This window comes from Globicephala melas, chromosome 19 (assembly GCF_963455315.2).
Source record: "Globicephala melas chromosome 19, mGloMel1.2, whole genome shotgun sequence".
In the NCBI taxonomy this organism is placed as follows: Eukaryota; Metazoa; Chordata; class Mammalia; order Artiodactyla; family Delphinidae; genus Globicephala; species Globicephala melas.
Genome location: NC_083332.1, coordinates 45,496,118 through 45,520,401, shown reverse-complemented (window position 1 = coordinate 45,520,401; position 24,284 = coordinate 45,496,118).

The following is a 24,284-nucleotide window of genomic DNA, read 5'->3' as shown; positions in this document are numbered from 1 at the left end:
CCCAAGTTAAATGCATTGGCCCTTCGGCCTTGCAAACTCACTAAATCCGAATTCTACAAAACAGTTTCAATGCCAGCCAAGCCCAGGTATCACCATCTGCCTCCCAAAGCCAATCCACCGACTGCCAATTAGCAGTGAGAGGAAGTGGAAAGGCCATCAGCCCCAAGGGCTTCAAAGAGGAGGAGGTCAGGGAGCTTCCTGACAAGACTCAATCACAGAACCCACGATGGGGACAGGAGAAGAAGGTCTTTCTAGTTCTTATGAAAGTGGTTACTAGACTGTGATGGCCCCAGGCAAGCCCACAGCCCAGTGGCCACCTGCTGGGGACAAAGACCGTTTACCTCCAGCTTGAATTCTATGATGTGTGTGGGGAAAGATCAACCTTCCTCTGTTCACCATTCTAGAGGATGTTCTCAGCCTTCCTGACTACCTGAGACCAGGCAAGTGAATCACAGGTCCAGCACACAAGTTGTCAAGAACAGCATACCTTTTCATAGTACTTACCAAGGGCCAGGCACTGTTCTAGTCGCTTTACAGATAACAACTTGTATAACCTCCCAGTGGCCCTATGAGCATGGTACTCTTATTATCCCCATTTGGCAGTTGTGGACACTGAGGCACAGAGAGGTAAAGTAACATGTCCCAAGGCACTGACCTAGTAAATAACGAAGCCAAGATTTGAACCTTGACGTCTGGCTTGCGTCTGTGCTTTTAACCACTTCCTTATGTGAGGCCTCCTGGCTTGTTCTACATGCTGCTTCTAAAGAACCCATAAATGAGGAAATAATCATATTTCAAAAATCATATATAGATAGGAAGAGATGGATAAGGGGTCTGTCTGCAAAGCAGGTTGATAGATGATAGGAAGAAGGAGGGGTCTCACCATTCCCTAGTACACTTATCAACTGTACCAGATCATCCATCTGCCAATTCATTATTCACTCACTCTCTCATACTGAGGATTCAGGGCCTACTAGGTGTTACAGTGGGAGGGAACAAGAGGAGCCCAATTTAGTTGATGAAATGAAACCTGGGCACACAAAGAGTGAAATGATCAGAGGAGGATGATTTTAGGCAGACTGAGTGGTGCTGACGGCAGGAGCAGCGTGGGATCAGGAAAGGAAATTTGGGCAAGTTGTACGGGCACAAGTCCAGGAAGTATACCCCAATCACCCCACCCCCCCAGGTTGGGGGACCTTCTTTAGTCTGCCCATATCCGCCCACGCTCAGCAACCTTTTTTTTTTTTTGGCCGTGCCACACAGTATGCAGGACCTTTAGTTCCCAGACCAGGGATTGAACCCGTGCCCCCTGCAGTAGAAGAGTGAAGTCTTAACCACTGGACCTCCAGGGAAGTCCCCAAACTCGGCATCCTTATTTTAGCATTTCCCACACTGAGGTGAAGTTTCCTATGTGTTTCTCTGCCTGCTCTTAATTTCTGTATCCCCAGTGCTAGGCTTGGACTTGTCACTCAGTGTTTGTTGAATGACCTTCTGAACGAAAAAGGCACAAGGTCCCTGGACCTCACTTTGACTAGCAAGGTCCTCGATGATCCCTGGCCCTTTCCAGCTCCAAGAGCGCCTCATTCCACCCGAGGACTCCCTTCCTCTGCCCCTGTGCTTCTCCTAATGCCCTTCACACAGCCTTAGACACTGATCCCATTTTTCCTCCTCCTTCCCAAACCCAGACTTTAAGATAATCTACCAAATCCCTGCAGTTCCCACAAAGTGTGCTCCACTGGTCCCATGGGAGGTGTGGTGGGGTGCCCCTGTGGTTAAGGACATCTCCCAGATTACAAGTCACATCTCCCAGAACTCAGGATCACAGCACACTTTAGCATCTCCAAGAGGTTTCAAGAAGTCCTGGGAGGACAAAGGTTTGTACAGGAGCTGAAGGGATGTCGGAGATGGGGAAGAGACTTAATGCCCCCCATAATCCTCACAAGCACCACCCCCAGCTACTCAAATCTAAGTAAAGCCCCAGAGCTTGCTATGCGATAGCTATGGCTGTTTCCCATCCATTCAAATGACCATCCTTAGAGCCTTCTCATATGGACATTCCAGAGCCACCACTGGAAACAGGCAACGTTTGTCTTTTTTTGGGTGGGGGGATCATTTCCCCAGTCAGTGACGCTCTTTCCTTTCTAACACTTCAGCATCCTGGTCCCTAGTCTCCTTTCCCTCAGCTTCCTGAAGGATCTGATGCCCTTATTTATATTGAATTGTACATGACTGATAAAACTAGAATATGTCACCACTGAAGGTTTATTCTCGGTTTGCTCCCTCATTCCCACCCCAGATCCATTTTCTATCTTTCTTAGTTCTGGGGAGGGTGACCGCTGGGGACCGCAATTACCCAGGCCCCCTCACCCTGTGGCTTCTGGTTGGGTTGGCCAGTGGGGCCCCTGCCAGGAGACCTGAGGGCAAGTAGAGAAGAACACGGAGATATTTCATCCTTGGTGCAGCCTCACACCACTGGGCAGTGGCTGCGTCTCTACAGCCTTGTCCCCCTCAAGGCGGCTCTTCCACAGCTCAGCTCTCACTGGGCTCCCTTTGGTTCTGCCACCCTAGATGCTAACAGCTGCCTGCTGTCGCAAGTCCCAGGGCGCCTCGCCATCCCTGCTGGTTCTTTCCATCCTGCCCACTTCACTGTAAGTTGTCCTGCCATTAATTGCCTTATTTTATTTTTCAGTTAAACCCTTTCGAGTGTACTGTCTGATCCCTGCTAGGACTCTAATACAGAGTGTTGCATTTTTATCAGGTACAAGGTCCTAATTTGCCTTAAGCCAAAGCAATGAAGTTCTAATCGTAGAATCTGGGGCCAGAGGCAGTCCAGAGAGAGCAGGTATTTTTTGATAGGGGAAGTGTGCCAGTGTATCTCAGTGCCTTGAAATCCAACTATATCAAGGCCTGGTAGCTGGCTTCAGAATAATTTTATTCTGTTCCACTGCCATGAACTGAGAAGCTGCTGCATTCCAGACATGGTGCTCAGGCTTATGGGAACCAAGGACGATGGAGACCAGGCCCTGTGTCCGAGAGCCTCACACTCAGAGACACTCGAGCCAGGGCAGAATGAAAGCCCTGGAATGGAATTGAATGTGACAGGCAGCCAAGCAGGGCAAAGCCGGCTGAGATAAGGACCTAATCAGAGTTCAGACAGAGAACAGTAGTGGAACAGCAGACGGAGGCTTTGTTCCAACGCTGGGGACCTGGGAGGACCTCACAGGGTGGAGGAGGAGGTCACACAGGACCTTGGAGAACCGTGAAGCCAGCCAATCAGCTGCCTCAGTGCACAAGCCAGAGTGGGGCCCCTTTCTACAGCCTCCTGGGGGAAGCCTTCTTGGACGCCCAGGCAGTTTTATTTGCTCTAGATTCTAACCGCACATCTGATTTCCTCCTACGGCTCCCACTGATCGAGGGCTTACCCTGTGCATGCACTGTGCTGGGGGGCTTTGAATGCATGAGCCCATTCAATCCTCCAATCCCCCTTGCAGGGGGTGCTATTCGTCCCATTTTATAGCTAAGGAAACTGAGGCTCAGTCCGAGGGACCAGCCCACGATTTTATGAACAAGCCCTGGAGGAAACAGGATTTGAATCCAGACTGCCTGGCCCAGAAATGCACACTCTCAATCACTTTACTTTATCTGCATTGATTTCTAACTTGAGGCAGGGGTGGTACTGAGCACTTTGTATCATTATCTCATTTGCTCCTCACAGCGCCCCCATGAGGTAGGTACGAGTATCACCCCCCACTTTACAGAAGAAGAAACTGGCCACCAAGAGGGTCCTTTCAAGGTCATGGTGGAGTCAAGGTTTGAACCCAGGAGACCAACTAGGAATTCATGCCTCCAGCCACTACCTTCTTTGAGAGCAGGGCCTAGATTATTAACATTTTAATACACCTTATTTTGTAGAATGGTTTTAGATATACAGAAAAATTATGAAGATAATACAGAGAGTTTCCTAATTGTTCTTACTAGGACTTCCAATACTATGTTGAATAACAGTTGCAAGAGTGGGCATCCTTGTCTTGCTCCTGATCTTAGAGGAAAAACTTTCAGCTTTTCACCACTGAGTATGATGTTAGTGGTGGGCTTGTCATACATGGCTTTATCATGTTGAGGTATTTTCCCTCTATAACCACTTTGTTGAGAGTTTTCTTCATAAACAGATGTTGAATTTTGTCAAATGTTTCTTCTGCATTGTTGAGATGATCATATGGCTTTTATCCTTCATTTTGCATCCCTGGAATAAATGCCACGTGATCGTGGTGTACAATCCTTTTAATGTATTGTTGAACTCGGCTTGCTAATATTTTGTTGAGGATTTTTGCATTTATGTTCATCAGGGATATTGGCTTATGCTACAATTACCAACATTCTGCCACTCTTGCTTCATCTATTCCTCTACCCACTTCCCACTCCTACTCTCTTCACTGCTTTTCTCTTACAGCCTCCACCCCCTGCCTTTTTTTCTGGGGAGAAGTCACACATATTACAATATGCAAATCTTAGGCTACACAGTTTTAACAAGTGGGCACAGCTGCATAACACACACCCCTTTCATGATAGGAAGCATGTCCATTCCCACTATTTTTTTTTAAAGTTTATTTATTTTTGGCTGCGTTGGGTCTTCGTTGCTGCACGCAGGCTTTCTCTAGTTGCAGCGAGCAGGGGCTACTCTTCCTTGCAGTGTGCAGGCTTCTCATTGTGGTGGCTTCCCTTGTCGTGGAGCACGGGCTCTAGGCACGCGGGCTTCAGCAGTTGTGGCGCACGGGTTTAGTTCCTCTGAGGCATGTGGGATCTTCCCAGACCAGGGCTCGAACCCGTGCCCCCTGCATTGGCAGGCGGATTATTAACCACTGCGCCACCAGGGGTGTCCCACCCCAACTATTTTCTGTCCTATTTTCTAGGACCATCCACCCCCCCCATCCAGAGATAACCACTGTCCTGATTTTTTCACCTTAGGTTAATTTTGCTTGCTCTGAAACGTCATGTAAATGGATTCATATAGTTTGCACTCTTTATTTCTTCTTTTCTGGCTTCTTGCACTGTGTATAGTGTCTCTGAGGTTCATCCACGTTGTTGTGTGTGTCGGTATTGTATCCCTTTCTATTGCCGAGTGGCACTGCATTGAATGCATTTGCTGCATCTTGTTCATCTGTTTTCCTGTTGATGGGCATTTGGACTGTTACCAGTTTGAGCTGCTGTGAATAAAGCTGCTGTGAACATTTTTGTCCAAGTCATTTTGGGGTGTATGTTCTCATTTCTCTTGGATAAACACCTCTTTGTATGTTTCTGTATCCATCAATGCTGACGATCTAGTCAGTACTCAGAAAAAGTGTGGTAAAATGAACTGAGTCATGGAACTAAGAGCTGCGAGGTGGCAATAATCAACCGTTTCATATAGTAAAGTGCATTTCATATAGTAAAGTTCCAAAGTTGAGGGTGAATGCCAATAGCAAAGGCTGGATAAAAAGAAAGGACATCTGAGGTAGGGACTGAGTGATTCAGTCAAGAATTTTGAAAAAGAACAGCCTTTGAAGAAGAGCCAAAACGGTAGAGACAACCAGGAGACTTCCTCCTGCAAGGGACGGAGACTTCTCTCCAACATGCTGGCTGGACTGGAGTCCTGCAGGGTGTCTCTGCTGGGGTCAAAATGGTGCACTTGGAGCAAAATCACGACGCCCAGAGTTTGTTAGTGAGATTCTTCACGATGTTTTATATCTTGCTGAAGAGCGTTGATACCCTTTGTTTTGTCCTCCCTAAATCCACTGCTGAACTGCCACACTGAGAGACTTTGTCCTGCCAGGGCTAGTCCAGAACAGGAGACCATCCAGCAATCTTTTCTCCTTGGCGCTGGGAGATGTTTGTGTGTAGCTGGGAAATCTGGGCTCCTGCCATTAATTAGCCATGTGCGCCTTTGTCTCCAAAGTTCCTTCCAGCTCTGAAATATTACAACCTGGCAACTATACTTCTTTTTTCAATACATATTTTTTCTTATTACAAAGGTATATGAATTTACCATAGATAGTTAGAAAATATAAATAACAGAACCGAAGAAAATATAAAATCACTCACCATTTCACCACTCAGTGCTGACTCTTATTAACCTTCGCTCATTCATTAACACATATTCATTGAGTGCCTACCATGTGCTGAGCAGTTTGAAGTGTGTCTTTCTAGACAATTTATATTTTAATGAAATCCTCCTGCTTTGTAACCTGCCTTTCACTTAATAGACAGTGGTGAACATAGTCTCATGTCAGTAAATATTTTTCTACAGCCTTCCAGTTTTTCATGTTCATAAACACTCTCAGAGCTAGATTTTGAGAACCGTTACTTTAAGATAATTCCCACAAGCAGAACTCCCAGGTTAATTAGTAATCACACTTATGAGGCTTCTGGCAGGTGATGCCAAAATAGCCTGCCTCCCCAGCCTCTCTTTACATCTATCCACTCAGACATATGCACTAAAAAGGGTCCAGAACCGCGCTGCCCATTACAGCGGGCACTAGACATACAAGGCTGTGTATATTTAAGTTAAAATTAATTAAAATAAACAATTCAGGTCCTCAGTTGCACTAGCCACATTTCAAGCACTCCATAGCACATGTAGCTAGGGGTTACTGTAATAACACAGAAAACATTTCCATTATTGCAGAAAGTTCTACTGGACATCACTGGTCCAGATGTGATGTTTTATTGATGTTAATTATTGTTATTTTGGGGTAGAGCAATTTGGGGTGATTTTCCTTTTTATTGCATTTCTTGACCCCTTTATTTATTTTTTTGGCCGTGCTGCATCGCTTGTGGGATCTTAGTTCCCTGACCAGGGATTGAACCCAGGCCCCAGCAGTGAAAGCACCAAGCCCTAACCACTGGACCACCAGGGGATTCCCTCTTGGTCCCTTTATAATGAGCATTTCTCAATTATTGTTTTACATATATCATGTTTAAAAGCTTTCTCCTCTTTGGAAAGGTATACCTCGTGCCCACTGGCCCCCCGTAGATATGTCTGATTATGGGAAAACTTCAGAGCCCTTATATCTGGTCATTGGGTTTGAATTCTAATTTCCAAATTAGAGCTCCAAAAAAGTTGAACTAAGAATCTCTATTCAAATTTACTTACATATGCATAAAGAAATTCTGGAAGGATACAAAAAAAAAATTAGGAACATTACTTACCTAAGGCATGCGGAGTGGGTGTCTTTGCAGATGAGGACAAGAATGGGAAGGAGATTTTCCATGTGAATGTATCACCTATTTAAAAATAGATTAAAAATAAATTTAAAATATATCTCATTAAATTACACAAATAGCATATGATTGTAAAAAAATTAATAGTAGACAGTAAAATTCCTTTCCCCGAAGATTATTAATGGCAGGTTTGTGAGAATCCTTTCAGACTTGGGTCCGTTATGAACAATCACACATAATATCTTTTTTATATGAACAGGATCACGGGCACTTACGCTCTGCAGCGTGCTTCACACGTTTCTAAAATGTTATTCTGTCAGTGTGCTTTCATTCCTTAGGCATCACCAGAGTCCTACCTCCCTTCCTGTTGTTGATGACAGCTGGAAAAAGTGGGCTTTTAAAGCTCCAGGACTTTTTTCTCTTATGTCTCCAGGTGGCCCTTGATAACACCTCCACGTCTCTTTTGAAAGCCCCTGTGTCAGACCCGTTTCCAGATGATGGCAGAGCTGGCATCAGTCGGTCCAGGTCAGTCCCATCCTCAAGGACATTGCAGCTTCAGTTCCCTTACTTCTCACCCTCTCCCTTCCTCAGGTGTCTCCTCGTCTGCACCGTTCCCAGGCAGCAGGGGGTGAAGGGAGTAAGAGCATTTCCAGGTGGAGCCTCGGGGCAGGGAAGAGGCAGGGACATGGGGCACGAGTCACCTCCAGGTCCCCTTCTTCTTCTCCAGGTAGCCAGTAACAGTCCCCTTGCTTCCTCCTCTTTTTTTTCCTTTGTTTGGCTGCGTCGGGTCTTAGTTGCAGCACACGGGGTCTTTTGTTGCAGCACGGGCTCTTTGTTGTGGTGTGCGGGCTTCTCTCTAGTTGTGGCCTGCAGGTTTTCTCTCTCTCGTTGTGGTACGCAGGCTCCTGAGCACGTGGGCTCTGTAGTTTGCGGCACGCAGCTTCTCTAGTTGAGGTGCGCATGCTCAGTAGTTGTGGCGTGCGGGCTTGGTTGCCCTGCAGCATGTGGGATCTTAGTTCCCTGACCAGGGATAGAACCCATGTCCCCTGCATAGGAAGGCAGATTCTTTACCACTGGGTCACCAGGGAAGTCCCTTTGCTTCCTCCTCTTGTCCACCCCCAGTTCCAAATCCACTTGCAGCCCCTACTGTGCTGGACACATTCCTGAACCTTACTTGCATCTTTTTTTGCAATTCTGTGATGGGTTTCCCACATTGACCTTGGAGAGTCCGTTCCACACACCTCCTTGGGTGCATCCTTGTCCATATCTCCCACAGGAGGGGAATAAGTGAGTAAGGGGCATTTCCAGAGGACTGGGTGGGCCTGGAGTAAGTGTGGAAAAAAGTGGAGATGAAAGGTATGAGTCACCTACAGGAGTCACTGATGCTCTTGGAAGTCGCCCAATACCTGGACCTAAGAGAGAAATCTCAGTTCTGGGGCGGGGTGTGTGTGTGTGTGTGTGTGTGTGAGTGTGCCCCTTCCCCCAGAGGCCCAGTAACTCGCCCAGCTTCAAAGACTCTGATCCTGGCTTCACAGGACTGGAACCAGCAAATCCACATAGACATAAAGTAGACTAATTGTTGCCAGGGGCTAGGGTTGGGGGGATGGGAAGTGCCTATCAATGGGTACAGGGTTACTTTTTGGAGTGATGAAATGTTCTGGCTAGTGATGATGGTTGCTCTGTGAATATATTAATAATCACTGAATTGTACACTTTAAAAGGTTGAATTTTATGGAATGTGTCTCAATAAAAAAGTAATTTAGAGGTTTGCAAATCTATTGAGATATAATTTACATGCACTAAAATGTAAACTCCCATCTTAATGTAGAGTTCAATGATTTTTGACAAGAACCCCCATGCCGCCACCACCACTCTAATCAAAATATAGAACATGTCCATCACCCCAAAAGTTCCCCTGTGCCCCTTCAGCATTTTTTTTCAACAACACTGAATAGAGTAGAAACTATCAGAATTCATCACACATAGTAAGGGGTACTAGTTTATAAAATTTACATTGTAGTTATATTTAAAGATATACACACGGGCTTCCCTGGTGGCGCAGTGGTTGAGAGTCCGCCTGCCGATGCAGGGACGCGGGTTCGTGCCCTGGTCCGGGAAGATCCCACATGCCGCGGAGCGGCTGGGACCGTGAGCCATGGCCGCTGAGCCTGCGCGTCCGGAGCCTGGGCTCCGCAACGGGAGAGGCCACAACAGTGAGAGGCCTGCGTACCGCAAAAAAAAAAAAAAAAAAAAAAAGATATATACACACACACATTATAGGGTTGTGATATGAATCACAGTCAAAAGGACTGAAAGTTCCTATTGAAACATGCACCATGGAAGGTGTAAGGGGGTCGTGGCAGAAATGTTATGCACTTGCTCTGAGGGTTGCTATGCGGCTGGGCTCTCTGCTCAGCACTTACATGCATCATCTCATTCAAGCCTTACAGCCACTTTCTATTATGTGCCTCATCACTCATTCTGCAGATGAGGAAACCAAGGCTTCACGATCTCTGCTGGAAGCCAGATCTAATTTCAAAACTTACTGCCCATAATGCCTCAGTTTTCTCTTTATGGGTTTATAATTCCAGCTGAAATGTCAAATCCTGGAGGATGAAGACAGTGTCTGTCAACCTCAGATACTGTCATTCAAGAACAGCAAAACAATAAGAAGAAGAAGAGAAAAAAAAAGGACACAGTCCTCCCTGCATGGAGCTTGCAGTCGAGTCACAGGTGTGCACACCCACCAGAGAGCTTGAAGCACCAAAGACAGGAACATAGTGTCATGTTTCTCTTTGTAACCCTGCGTATAACCCTGGGTGTGATGGGCTGGTTTTTCCTGTGTCCAGTTGCTGGGAATGTTGCCCCAGCCTTTCTCTGAGACACTCCTGGGCAGTCAGACCAGGTGGACCCTGCAAGGGCCATTCCCTTCTGGGTTGTTCTGGAAAGCTCAAGACCTGAAGGAGTCCTTGTGACACAAAGAGTCCTGAGGGTGCAAGGACCCCAGACCAGGGGTCTTGCTGGAAATACTGGAGCCCTCCAGAGCCCTCCTACCAAACACTGGCCGCAGAGCAGCAGGGGGAGGATTACAGCATAGAATTCAACATCAGGGTTTTTGTCCCTGAATTGCGCCTCCATGATACACTGGTAGCCACCATCAGTCTCTCATTTCAAGAGAGTCAAGCCAGATGGCATAAATCCTACCTTCCAGTTAGCCCTAATTGATTTCACCCTTATTGATTTGTTGCTACTTAATGAGCCTGTTTATCTCAAGACCCAAATCCTTCTTTCCCCCTTAGATACTCTGGCATCATTAAATCTTTTAAACATTAGGAAATGTCTTTATTTTATTATTTTTAGGGAACGTCTTTAAATGCTAGTCTTGGACATCACTGTATTCAGCACACTGCATATTCTAGAAAAGTCAGGGGACCCCCAACAGAGACCAGTTTTACATCCAAGGAGTAGCTAAAACCCTGGAGTCTCGAGGTTACTAGGGCCTTCTCAGTGTGTTCACCTGGGATGGTGTGGAAAGACTTGGAATCACACAGACCTGGATTTGGATCCCAGCTCTGTCACTTGTTAGCTGTGACCTTGGTCAATATACCTAACCTCTCTGAACATCAGTTTCCTCATCTCAAAAACAAAACAAAACAAAAAACCCCAGGAGGGCTTCCCTGGTGGCGCAGTGGTTGAGGGTCGGCCTGCCGATGCAGGGGACGCGGGTTCCTGCCCCGGTCAGGGAAGATCCCACATGCCGCGGAGCAGCTGGGCCCGTGAGCCATGGCCGCTGAGCCTGTGCGTCCAGAGGCTGTGCTCCACAATGGCAGAGGCCACAACAGTGAGAGGCCCGCGTACCAAAAACAAAAAAAAAAAAACCCCAGGAGCCTTGTAGGGGTACTGTGGGATTAGATGAGATCAAGGTATGCAGTAGGCCCCTAATACATACCAGCTCTCCTCCCCACCTCCTGCCTGCCAAGGAGATTAACATTCTACAAAGACAAAAACAGCCAAGCAACTTTCTGTAAAGGAGGATTTATATCTTCGTTCTTGTTTTTCCTGAAAGGGCACGAACAGGAAACCTTGCACTGGTAAGAACACCCTAACTCTGGTCCTTCCGCGCAGTAAAGTAAGGTTCCCACGGGGTCTTAACCGCCGTGCATTGTCATATATTATGTGTGAACCACATAATATATCATATTATGATATGAACCATATCATATTATGACATGAACCAAGTGTGTTCACTGGAAAACGGTTGTCTTGCCATCTGTACGGCCACCAAGAAGTCTGAGCCACCATCTCCCACTCACCTGGATCATTCGTCAGCCTCGTACTTCCGCTCTTGCTCTCCCAGAAGACACTTCTTTCCACGGAGGCGGGTTCTCAAAATGCAAATCCAATCACATCAGACGCCTGCTCCACACTCTCTGTGGTCTTTTCCGCAAAGCCCGAAGCTGTCCATCCGCTGCCTACCTCTTCCGTCCCAGCCCCGACCTCCCCTCTCCCGGAAGCTGCACCAGCCACACATGTTTTCCTTGTCCTCAAGCAGCCCAACTGGTTCCAGCCTCTGGGCCTTTGCAGCTGCTCCCTCCACCTGGAGCTCTCCTCCTCCTCCCAATGGATGCTTCGTTTTCAATACGCAGGTTTCAGCTCCAAGGCACCTTCTCAGAGATATCTTCTCTGATCATGTCCCCACCGCCATCACATCCATCACTTCACCCTATTTTATTTTCATCCTTGCACTTGCCGCTAACTAAAATTCTCTGGTACCTTGTCTGTCTGACTCACCGTGCACCCCGGTGCCTAGAACAGTGCCGGGCACAGGACAGGGATATAATTCGTGCCTGTTAAATAAGTTAACCCAGGGAATTCCCTGGCGGTCCAGTGGTTACGACTCCATACTCTCACTGCTGAGGGCCGGGGTTCAATCCCTGGTCAGGGAACTAAAATCTCACAAGCCACACAGTGAGGCCAAAAAAAAAAAAAAAAATTGTCTTGCCATTTACAGTATAAATCAATGATCTTTGGGATGGTCTCTCCTCATATTAGAGCTTCTAGTGTGTAAGTGTCTAGACAGTCTTTTATTTTTGGCATTTTTGGCAAAGTGACTTGCTTCTGGAATTTAACAAAACCAGACAACGCCTGTCTCCCTAGTCTCATCCAAAGCTGTGCCACCTCTTCTATAATCTGCCGAGACTGGTTGCCTGGCTCCTCCATAACCAGGCACGGATGAGACAGAGATTTTACAAATCCCACTGGAATACCCTGCTGCCTGAAAAATTGAAGCACCAGTGGACTGGAGACTTGAAACTGGAGACAGCCCAAATCCAGCCAGAGTCCCTGCTCCTCGGTGGGCTGTATACATGAGATTAATTCAGGCAGGAGCCAGGCGAGAAATGCTGGCCCCTGAGGACGGCTAAGAGAGGGAATTTTAAGATCCCGATGGAAAAGAAAGCTGGGGCAGGGGGTGAGGGGTGGTGGGGTAGGGAGGACCCACCCCTACGCAACCCAGGGGTTCTGAACCTGCTAGGACTGACATTAAATATTAAATTCGGGGTATTTATGTGCATGTGTATGTATGTACATTTTGGGAAGAGGGTCCATAGTTCTTACCAGAGTTGCAATAGGGTCTATGCCCTGAAAGGTTAAGAACCATGGATCTGGAAGGCATGCAATTAGGTTAGCGAATCATCATCCTAAACATGACCTGAGCTGAGACAATCACGAGAAAGGAAAAGTGCTTTGTGCTCCAAAGAAAACAAAAGCTATTTCCAACAGGAATTGGCTGTCACATTCTCTGCACTTGGAAAAAAAATCAACAGAACATCCGCCCAGCCTGCCCAAGGCCCATCCCTAAGCCCAGGTCTCCGGGGAAGGCTTCGAGCCTTTGTTTTCCAGTCTGTGGGCAACTGACTGGGCAGAGAGCCATAGGGGAGAGACCTTTATGGAAGAAAATACAGAAGCGTGCCATGTTGTGTGGGCTAGAAGCACCCGAAGGTGCCGACTGAAAGTGATGACTGCTACCGCAGGACCCACTAGGTGAGAAAGAATGTGCTAGTTGAGATTAAGTTCTCTCCTGACCCTTTGACTTGGCTCCAGCCACGATGTTGGGCCTGCTTTTTCCTCTGGGTGCCCTGGGCACCACAGTATTCATCACGGGCCTCAGTGCCTTTCTAAGTAGATTTTGGACACTTTAGGGGTGGCAAGCCCACTTTTCTCCCTATGGCCACCCCAGCTATCAGACTGGAGCTCCTGCCTATTTAAGGCTTTGTGTCACATCTGGTGTTCAGAAGGGACACTCCCTTCCCCTGCCCTTCTTGCCTTTGTAAGGGGAGGACCTGGGACGTGGCAGAAGGCCCAAAAAATGCTGGAAGGAGCCCCACAAGCAGGCGGGCGGGCCGGGAGCCAGAGCGCTGTGCCAGCACTTGGTGTAACCTCCAGGGAGGGTGCAGTCCACACACGTCCTGGCTTCTGAGAGGCAGGCACTGGGTGTCAGCCCGCAGCCATCACCTCTCCTGCTCAGCCTCTCCATGAGCCCCGCGGAGTCTTGCTCAGCCTTGTTATTTATTCTTCTGCGTTTGTATAGGTTCTATCTTTAATATATCCCAGCGAGGTCTCTTGATTTCCTCCCCCAAATCTGATTCTCCTCCAAGCTTCCCCATCTCAGCCTATGGCACCTTCATCACCTTGGGGCTCATCCTTCAGGTCCCAGCTAAACAGCACCTCCTCCTTGGAACAACCTTCCCAGGAACCAAATCTAAAGGTCCGTCCCCCTGCCCAACGCCACCAGCCACCCCCCGCAAGATGCCCTCCTTCATGTCATTCTGTTTGTTGATCACGTTTATATTTACATTTCTATTAAGATATAATTCACATACCGTAAAACTCGCCCTGCTAAGGCACACAATTCAGTGATCTTTTTTTTTTTTTGCGGTACGCGGGCCTCCCACCGTTGTGGCCTCTCCCGTTGCGGAGCACAGGCTCCGGACACGCAGGCTCAGCGGCCATGGCTCACGGGCCCAGCCGCTCCGCAGCATGTGGGATTTTCCCGGACCGGGGCACGAACCCGTGTCCCTGGCATCAGCAGGCGGACTCTAAACCACTGTGCCACCAGGGAAGCCCCCAGTGATTTTTGGTATATTCACAAATTTGTGAGACCATCTTCATCATCTCAAAAAAGAACCCTGTACCCATTAGGCTCACTCTCCGTTTTCCCTCCTCCCAGCTCCTGTTAAGCACTAATCTACTTCCTGTTTCTATGAATTTGCCTATTCTGGACATTTCATATAAGCAGAGTGATATGTGACTTTCTGTGTCTGGCTTCTTTCACTTAGCATAATGTTGTAGCATATATCAGTGTTTCATTCCTTTTTATGCTGAATAATATTCCATTGTAGGTACAGACCACATTTTGTTTATCCATTCATCAGTCGATGGACATTTGGGTTGTTTCCACATTTTGGCTATTATGAATAATGCTGCTATAAACATTCATGCACAAGTTCTGTGTGAACATATGTTTTCAATTCTCTTGGGTACATACCTAGGTGTGGAATTGCTAGGTCACATGGTAATTCTATGTGTAACTTTTTGAGGAAGGATTCTGTGTTTTAAATGTGTGTCCCACAGCACTATACAGTACTTTCTTTATCTAGTAGCCCGAGGTATGGGCATCTGCATGGAGAAAAACCCACACTGACAAGGATGTGGAGCAAAGGAAGTCTCAGACATGGCAGGTCTTCTACTTACACATCCAAGAGACACCCCTGCACATATGCACTAGCATATACAAACAAGGATGCTCCCAGTCATACTGTTGGCCAAAAATAGGAAATAACCCAATGTCCATTCACAGTAGCTTGCATAAATACATTGTGGACTATTCATCAAAGAAAATAAATGAACTACAGCTACACATCACAGTATGCATGAGCCTCACAGTGTTGAAAGAAACAAGTCACAAAGAGAATACGTATAGTACAATTTCATTTATATAAAGTTCCAAAACAAGTAAAATGAAATCATGTGCTTTAGGGATGCAAATGTGGGCAGAAAAACTATTAAAAGTTATTTCAACCAAAAAACAGGATATTGGTTACCTCTGGCAGGGAGAGCGGGAGGGACACAGGAAGGTCTTCTGAAGGGCAGCCAATTTTCTAGTTCTTGTCCTGGGTGATGAATACACCAGGGTTCACTTTGAATTATTTTTAACTGTACATAGGTACTTACTCACTATTCTGAAAGTTTCATTTCACAATTCAAAGAAGAGACAGGGTACTTCCCTGGTGGCGCAGTGGATAAGGATCCACCTGCCAATGCAGGGGACACGGGTTCAAGCCATGGTCCGGGAAGATCCCACATGCCGCGGAGCAACTAGGCCCGTGTGCCACAACTAGTGAGCCTGCACTCTAGAGCCCGTGAGCCACAACTACTAAGCCCACGTGCCACACTACTGAAGCCCACGCACCTGAAGTCCATGCTCCACAACAAGAGAAGCCACAGCAATGAGAAGCCTGTGCACCGCAATGAAGAGTAGCCCCCGCTCGCCGCAACTAGAAAAGCCCGTGCGCAGCAACAAAGACCCAACGCAGCCAAAAAATAAATGAATAAATTAAAAAAAAAAAAAAAGAGAGAAGAGACAGAACCCAGATCTAGGGGTCAGGACACCTGGATTCTAGATCGGGTTACCACCAAAGAGCTGTGTGACAGAAGAAAAATTATTTGTCTCTCTGCCTCGACTTTTTTCTCTCTAAAATGGGAATGATAATAACAACTGACACTTGTTCAGGACTTACTGTTCCCAGGTACCGTGCTAAGTGTTTTCACATGTGTCATCAGTTATTAGTAATACATCCCATGAGCACAAGAAACACATAACTGAAGCCAGCTTAGGCAAGAAGTATTACATGGTTGCAGAAATGGCCTCTAGAACCTAAAGGCAGGGTGCAGTGGGGAACAGACTCTGGGGACTCTGTCTTTTATTGCTGCTTTTCCCTCTGGAACTGTTGCATACTTCTCTTCTGCTATAAACTGGTTGTTTTTGCATCTCACTCACAAGTCCCAGGTTTATATCTTCTGCATTCAAAACACCAGCCAGACTAAGCCTGGCATCTCTCAGTACAAATTACAAAGTTCGTTGGGAAAAGAATTCTTACTGCTTTAGTTTGGATCCAGCCTCTGCTCTGATCCAATGAACTGTGGCCAAAGGTCAGAGTCATACCACGCAAAAAGCCTGCCAGGGACGAATATCATGAAACTGGGGACTATGGATGGCTGGCAGTTCAGCCCATGGAAATTTAACTCTGTAGAGATGTATATTCCTAAGATCGCAGCTCCTAGAACGGCAGGGAGAGTGGAAGAACCGACAACCCAACATCAACTGTTACTTCATCTACGCTATATAACAACCCAGTGAGGTACTGTGAAAATCCCCCAATGTATGGATGAAGAGACTAAGAATCAGATTAGAGTCAGGGGTTTCCCAACAGCAGCGCTGTTGACATTTTGGCCTGCACAGTTCGTTGTGGTAGGGAGCTATCCTGTGCATTGTGCGATGTTTAGCAGCATCCCTGGCCTCTACCCACTGGATGCTAATAGCACTCCTCCAGTTGTGACGATCAAAAATGTCTCCATATGTTGCCAAATGTCCGCCAGAGGTGAGAAACACCGACACAGGCTGAGTAAATTTCACGACATCGCTCCACGGGTAAGACAGAGACAGGATTCAAATGCAGGTCTGTCTGACTCTAAAGGCTTCTTTCTCAGTCACTGTCTCTCTCATGATCATATCTAAATTACCTACCTCATAAGGTTTAGCGAGGATATATTGAATGTGCAAGCGCCTTGAAGAGTTAGGGGGAGCAGAAATAAATTATGTCTCCACATTCTGATAAGCTTCCAGTTCTGTGGATCAATGTGACCCCTCAATCAGGACAGGGCTCTGCAGCGCTAAGGAATTTGAATTCCATGGGTCTGACCACCAACCAGATTCCCCATTTAGTATCGTGATGTGATTACTCTCCAAAGCCTCTCCCTCATGAGGATTGACATTCCCAACGACTTGCTATCCCATGTCCAATTCCACTCTCCAACCTACGATTTACGGTAACTTTTCTTTTTTCCTTTGCTTTTCTTTTTTTTTTTTAACAGTAACTTTTCTTACCTAGTTTTCCTCTAGTGGTGCCAAGTCTTTTTCCAGATAATTTGGTCCCTAAAGCCTATATATTCTTCTTCCACAAACAACTAACTGAACATATTCCATCTCTTCCTCCATGAAGTAGAGGTCTTAACCTAGGCTGCCTGAGGTTCCGTGGTGCATTTACCAAACTCCAGTGGTTTCCCTGGAGTGGACCCTCCCATAACTAGAACGCCTGAGAATGCTGCTTGACAGACGCCAGCCTGTTAGTTTTCATTTTGGTTTGTTTCTTTATATATTTATTAAATTTAATTATTTTTGGCTGTGCCAGGTCTTAGTTGCGGAGAGCGGGCTTCTCTCTAGCTGTGGCGCATGGGCTTAGTTGCCCCGCGCCATGTGGGATCTTACTTCCCCCGCCAGGGATCAAACCCACGTCCCCTGCGTTGGAAGGCAGATTCTTTACCACTGGACCACCAGGGAAGTCCCTTCATTTTGGTTTTTAATAGTCATTGTGACTGAATTCTAAAAATGATGAAGTCCTTCATCTGCAAGGCAGTGAGGCCCTCCCATCGGAACCCTAAGGGAAAACATTTTGGCTGACATTAGAGAAGGCTGGCCACACACTAGTGACGGGTTCTTTACAATGAGCACGCGGGCTTTTCTCTTGTGGAGAGGGGGGCTACTCTTCATTGTGGTGCGCAGGCTTCTCATTGCAGTGGTCTCTCTTGTTGCAGAGCACGGGCTCTAGGCATGCAGGCTTCAGTATTTGTGGCACATGGGCTCAGTATTTGTGGCTTATGGGCTCTAGAATACAGGCTCAGTAGTTGTGGTGCACAGGCTTAGTTGCTCCGCAGCACGTGGGATCTTCCCGGACCAGGGCTCGAACCCCTGTCCCCTGCATTGGCAGGTAGATTCCCAACCACTGCGCCACCAGGGAAGCCCAACCCCGTCATTTAAATGCTACAAAGTGAGTCATGGCTCTTCAGAACACTCCAGTTCCTTCAGTTACCTCGATGATACCCCAGCCATTCAGTCCCCCTAGATGTTTGAATATTCTCTACAACACCAATTTTTGAATAAATATGATAAATACGAGACTCATATTAATATTCACTTGTTACAGTAGCTGGGAATGTAACAGATTTACATCCCTTTTTTCAATGTGCTAGTCACATATTATTCCAACACAGATGAATACCTGTTGGTGAAATCTATCATCAAAGAAGATCTGGGTAGGTAAGCTATACACATCAGTGAAAAACAATCACAATAATGGGAGATACAAGAGTGATATTTTTATGTTAAGTGGTAAAACATGTATGTCTGTGGATGATAGGACAGATACATTTCAAAGATAAGGTATTAATTACACTGTATATGTATATACATTTTATATACATAAGTGTATATGTACTAATAATTTTATATTGTTTGAAAAAAAGGTCTCCAAATAATCATTTATAGTGGATAAATACAAAACTGATAACATTCTTAGCACCATCAAGAAACAATGAATACAAGGGTAATTCCAACTGAAGAGTAAAAAACCCAGCATATCCTTCAGAAAAATTTGCCACAAAACTAACTGTTGAGGAAATTTTTCTCAAAGATGTTTCTAATTTTAATTGCTACTATATTTTACAAGGCAACATATCAGCACAAATATTAAACTATCTAATATGCAAAGTTCTAATATGAGAAAGTACATCACTATAACGCACTAGATCTCAATGCGCCTAAACACCCTCATGTTTCAGAAAATGTACTTTTTTTTTCGGTATGTGGGCCTCTCACTGTTGTGACCTCTCCCGTAGCACAGCACAGGCTCCGGACGCACAGGCTCAGCGGCCATGGCTCACGGGCCCAGCCACTCCGCGGCATGTGGGATCTTCCCGGATCAGGGCACGAACCCGCGTCCTCTGTATCGGCAGGCAGACTCTCAACCACTGCGCCACCAGGGAAGCCCAGAAAATGTACTCTTTTTACTAGAGTAAAAATATAATATCCTGTGAGTATCAATCATTTTAGTTGCATTTTTGATTTCCAAAAGCCGTCCAATATCCCCTGGATGTCTGAACATTCATTCTTGTTAGAATTCCAGTTTTCTCAAGAATGACACGAGGCAAATCTGTTTTACTATTCCCTTTTATGTCAACTGGGAATGTATCTTATTTATAATCCAATATTACCCCAGTTTGCTTTTTGGTACAGGTTAGGCCATTTTGAAAGAAGTTGAGTATGTCATGATGCCAAGACCCAATACAGTCAAGGATCTTCTAATGGGGACATGAAATGTTAGGAAAAAGCCTCTGTTAATTTGCTCCATAAAAATCATATCAAGGTTGTAGAGATTTTAAGAGGAATGCTCTTTTCCTTCCATACCTGCAGAGGGCACATTTTCCACTTCACTATTACTCCACCAGCCAGTCAAATGTATTCTGAGCATCTACTGTGTTAGAGCACTGTACTAGGTACAGTGGAGAAACACAAAATAATGCCCAGTAATTGCCCAATCTCTGTCCTCAAAGACACTCCACTCTAGCTGGGAAGATTAACAGAGGGACTCGTCTGGTGCCAAAGAATGAAAATGGCCATAAGTGTGTGCCAGGCACTCAGAGAAGGGAATAGTGAATAGTGAACTGGATAGGTTTCATGGAGAAAGTGAGACTTGGGTTGGACTTTGCAGTCCAGGTATGATTCAGCTAGACCACCATGATAAATATGGTGCCTATCCACTGCCACTCTTCATGCTTGCCAGTGTGGCTCCACTTCCCACTGAGCTTGGATCAAACACGGTGCTACATAGGGAGATCAGCCCGGTGCTTTGTGACCACCTAGAGGGGTGGGATTGGCAGGGTGCAAGAGGGAGGGGATATGGGGATATATGTATACATTTACCTGATTCACTCTGTCATACAGCAGAAACTAACACAACATTGTAAAGCAATTATATTCCAATAAAGATGTTTAAAAAAAACACACACACGCAGTTCTACAAGCAAACAGTCTAGTCAACTGCAATCAAAACTCAGGACCAAAAAGAAAAAAAAAACTCAGGACAAAACCCATTTGGGATGGGTGGGGGTGTAAGTTGGATATTACGGCTCATGGAAAAGAACTCTGAAGGGTACAAGAGACAGGAAAGGGCAAGGTGGAAGCAGAAGACAGTAGGAGGAGTGGCTGGCTGAGAGCAGATTGTCTAGGGAGGTAGTATTGGGTCAAATCATAGAAGATATTGAAAACTAGGCAATTCTTGAATAAAGAATGTGCTTAAGAAAGAATAACTTGGAAGGAATATGCACAGCAGATACAGAAAATGACTGGGTACATTCTGCTTAAAAAAAAAAAAATCTCATTTAGAAAAAGCCCAAGCCTCTGAACAGACTTATGGGTGATATTTTTAATTTTCATGAACAAGAGATTTCTTAAGTATCCAGAATTCTAGCTTAGAAGGCATTTTCTTTCGGAAAGCATTGTTCCACTGGGTTCTTATTTACAATGCTGCTGTTGAGAAGTTGTGATATCACTTCCTGATTCTTCCAAAGTGATCTACTTTTTCTCTTTGGAAGTTTTTAAGACCATGGTTCTCAACCATCACCATGCATCAGGTTCCCCTGAAACAGAGCTTTTGTTTTAATTGATCTGTGGCAGGGTCAGATATTAGTATTTCTTTAATGTTCCAAGGTGATTTCAAGATGATCCAAGATGTGGCCATGGTCAGTGGTTTTGGATTTTCTTATCCCTTCTGTTCTGAAATTCCACAATGATATGCCTCGGTAAGAGTCATTTTTCATTATTGTGTTGAGCACTCAGTCATTTCAACCTCAAAAATCATAATTTGTTCTGAGATGTTTTCTTTACTTTTATTTATTTTTTGGCCACACCTCTTGGCTTGTGGTATCTTAGTTCCCCGACCAAGGATCGAACCTGGACCACTGGCAGTGAAAGTGCCGAGTCCTAATCACTGGATCACCAGGGAATTCCTTGGCATGTTTTCTTGTATTATTTCTGCAATAATTTCTTCATTTTTCACTTCTAGATGTCCTCTTATTGAGATGGGTATCTCCTTGTATAACCTCTCATTTCCCATCTTTTCATTTTTGTTCTACCTTGTGGGAGATTTCCTCTTTTTTATTTTCCATCTCTTCTACTGCTTTCTTTTTTTTATTTCTGCTTCATTAGAAAACTTTATTTTGGAATAATTTTAGGCTTACAAAGACTTGCACAGGTAGTCCCCTAATGTTAACATCTTACATAATCAAAGTACAATTATCAAAACTAAGAAATTAATGTTGCAACAATGCCATGAAGTACAGACTTCATTTGCATGTCACAAGTCATTCCACTAATGTCCTTTTTCTGGATCTAATCCAGGATCCCACACTGTATTTGGTGGTCATGTCTCCTTAGTCTCCTCCAGTATGTGACAGTTCTTCAGTCTTTCCTTGTCTTTCATGACCCTTGACACTTTTGGAGAATATTGGTTGAAGGTTTTGCAGAGTGTCCATCAATCTGGGTCTGTCTGATATTTTGTCATGATTAGATTGAGGTTACGAATTTTGGGGAATACAATAGACAGGATATGTTCTTCTCAGTGCATCATTTCAAGGGTACATGATGTTGATGTGTTATTTATTACTGATGATGTTAAACCTGACCAACCAGGTTAAGTCAGCCAGCTTTCTTCACTAAAATTACTGCTTTTCTCTTTGTAACTAGTAAATGCTTTGGGGGAGATACTCTATGTAAATATCGTTTCTTCTTAAGCTTTTGCCTACTAATTTTAGCATTCACTAGTAGCCTCAAATTTGTAATTTCTAGAATTCTTATCCTCTGTCCCTTTTTAAATAGCATCCTTGGTTTGTATTCATGGATACAATATCATCTCTCTGAAGTTGCAAGTTTTGTTTTCTTTTCTTCTGCATTATTTCTTCCCCTTTTTCCTATTTGTTTTGATCTCTATCTTTTGTACTAAAGCTTCCAAAAATGGTTGATAGCCCTTGGCTATCTGTTTATATTTAACTGTTAAGGAAGGCACTAAAAACCTTTTTGCATGCTTTGCATCCGAAGAGCTTATTGAAGGATTTCACTGCCAGGTGACCTTGTGGAAGCCACCAGGTGTCAGTAGCTGTTGACCTTTTCTCTAGAACTGGTGGGTTTCTCCAGAGAGAAACCTTCCTAACCGCTGCCTGGGGATATAATCTTGACTGTTAGTATTCTACAAGCCAAGGGGGTGCAGGTGGGGAGATATCTCCGCAATGAGTATGAAATTCCACTTAATCCCCACTCACCATGGCCCTCAGCTTTGCCTTGTAATCTCACATCAAGATCATCTCAGTTTACTGGCCTTCCATCTTCCAAAAATTTCCTGAGATCTTTCATTGACAGAGGTGTACTCTCTTATTCACTTTGTATCTTTGTTTATTCCTTACTCTCATCATTTATGTGGCTTTTGGAAGGGAACAGAGATAAGTTTGTCAAACTACTATGTTCAATCTGAAGCCCCTTACTGTTATTTTTTTGGGGGTGGTCAAAAACCATCAATATTTATTAAGTATAAAATTCTATGAACCGAAAAATGGTACAGATGAACCGGTTTGTAACTCAGAAATAGACACACAGATATAGAGAACAAATATATGGACATCAAGGAGGGAAAGCAGTGGGTGGGTGGTGGAATGCATTGGGAGATTGGGACTGACATATACACACTAATATGTATAAAATAGATAGCTAATAATTGACATATAACATTGTATTAGTTTTAGGTGTACAACATCATGATTTGATATATGTATATGTTGCGAAATGATTACCACAATAAGTTTAGTTAACATCTATCACCACACAGTTATAAAAACTTTTTCTTGTGATGAGAACTTAAAAAAAAAAAATTCTATGAACCAATCTCCCATACAGAAGAATTCCAAATGGTTTATGTAGATACCCCACCCTCAAGGAGGTGGAGCAAAACTCCCTACTCCTTAAGTGTGGGCTGCCCATAGTAACTTCCTCCTAATACGAAACAGTATGGAAAGTTCCTTTCAAAGAGTAACTTTATAGAAAAGAAACCTAATAAACACCTATAATGGAAAAGAATCGGAAAACAGAATATATATATATATATAAAATCATTTTGCTGTACACCTACAAACTAACACAATATTGTAAATCAACTATACGTCAACAGCAAAAAAAACCCTAATAAACACTACCTCATCCTTTTGATCAAGGTCAGTCTCATAAATCGTATTGATAGTATATACCCTTGATACGATGCAATAATAACAAATTATATCTAGAGGCTTCCCCCACCCCAACCGAACCTATAACCTCAGTCTAATTATAAGAAAAATATCAAGTTCCAATTGAGGGCATCCTACGGTGTACCTGACCAATACTCCTCAAAATAGTCAAGGTCATCACAAACAAGAGTCCGAGCAACTGTCACAGTCAAGAGGAGGCAAAGAAAACATGATGACTAAGTGTAAAAGAAGAACAGAAAAAAAGACATTAGGTAAAAACTGAGGAAGTATGAATAAATTGTGGACTTTGATAATAATGTACTGATACTGGTTCATTAACTGTAACCAATGTACCACACTAATGTTTAAGATGCTAGCAATAGGGGAAACTGGGTGCTAAGTTTATGGGAACTCTCTGTATTATTGTCATAATTTTTCTAAATTTAAAACTGCTCTAAAAATTAAAGTTCATTTAAAATATTTCTATGAAACCAATAAACACTGGCAGCTGAATTTATTTACAGAGAAAACAGAATGGGTTTGTGGGGATGCAGGAGTCAATGAGGTTTTTCAGTTGTTAGTGATGTGGGCAGCATTGGGATTCATCTCAGAATTCTACTTAGGAGTCCCAGATAATTCAACAAATTTGGCCAGGTTGTTCGTTCAGACACAGCATGATAAACCATACTGAATCTGCTTAGCCC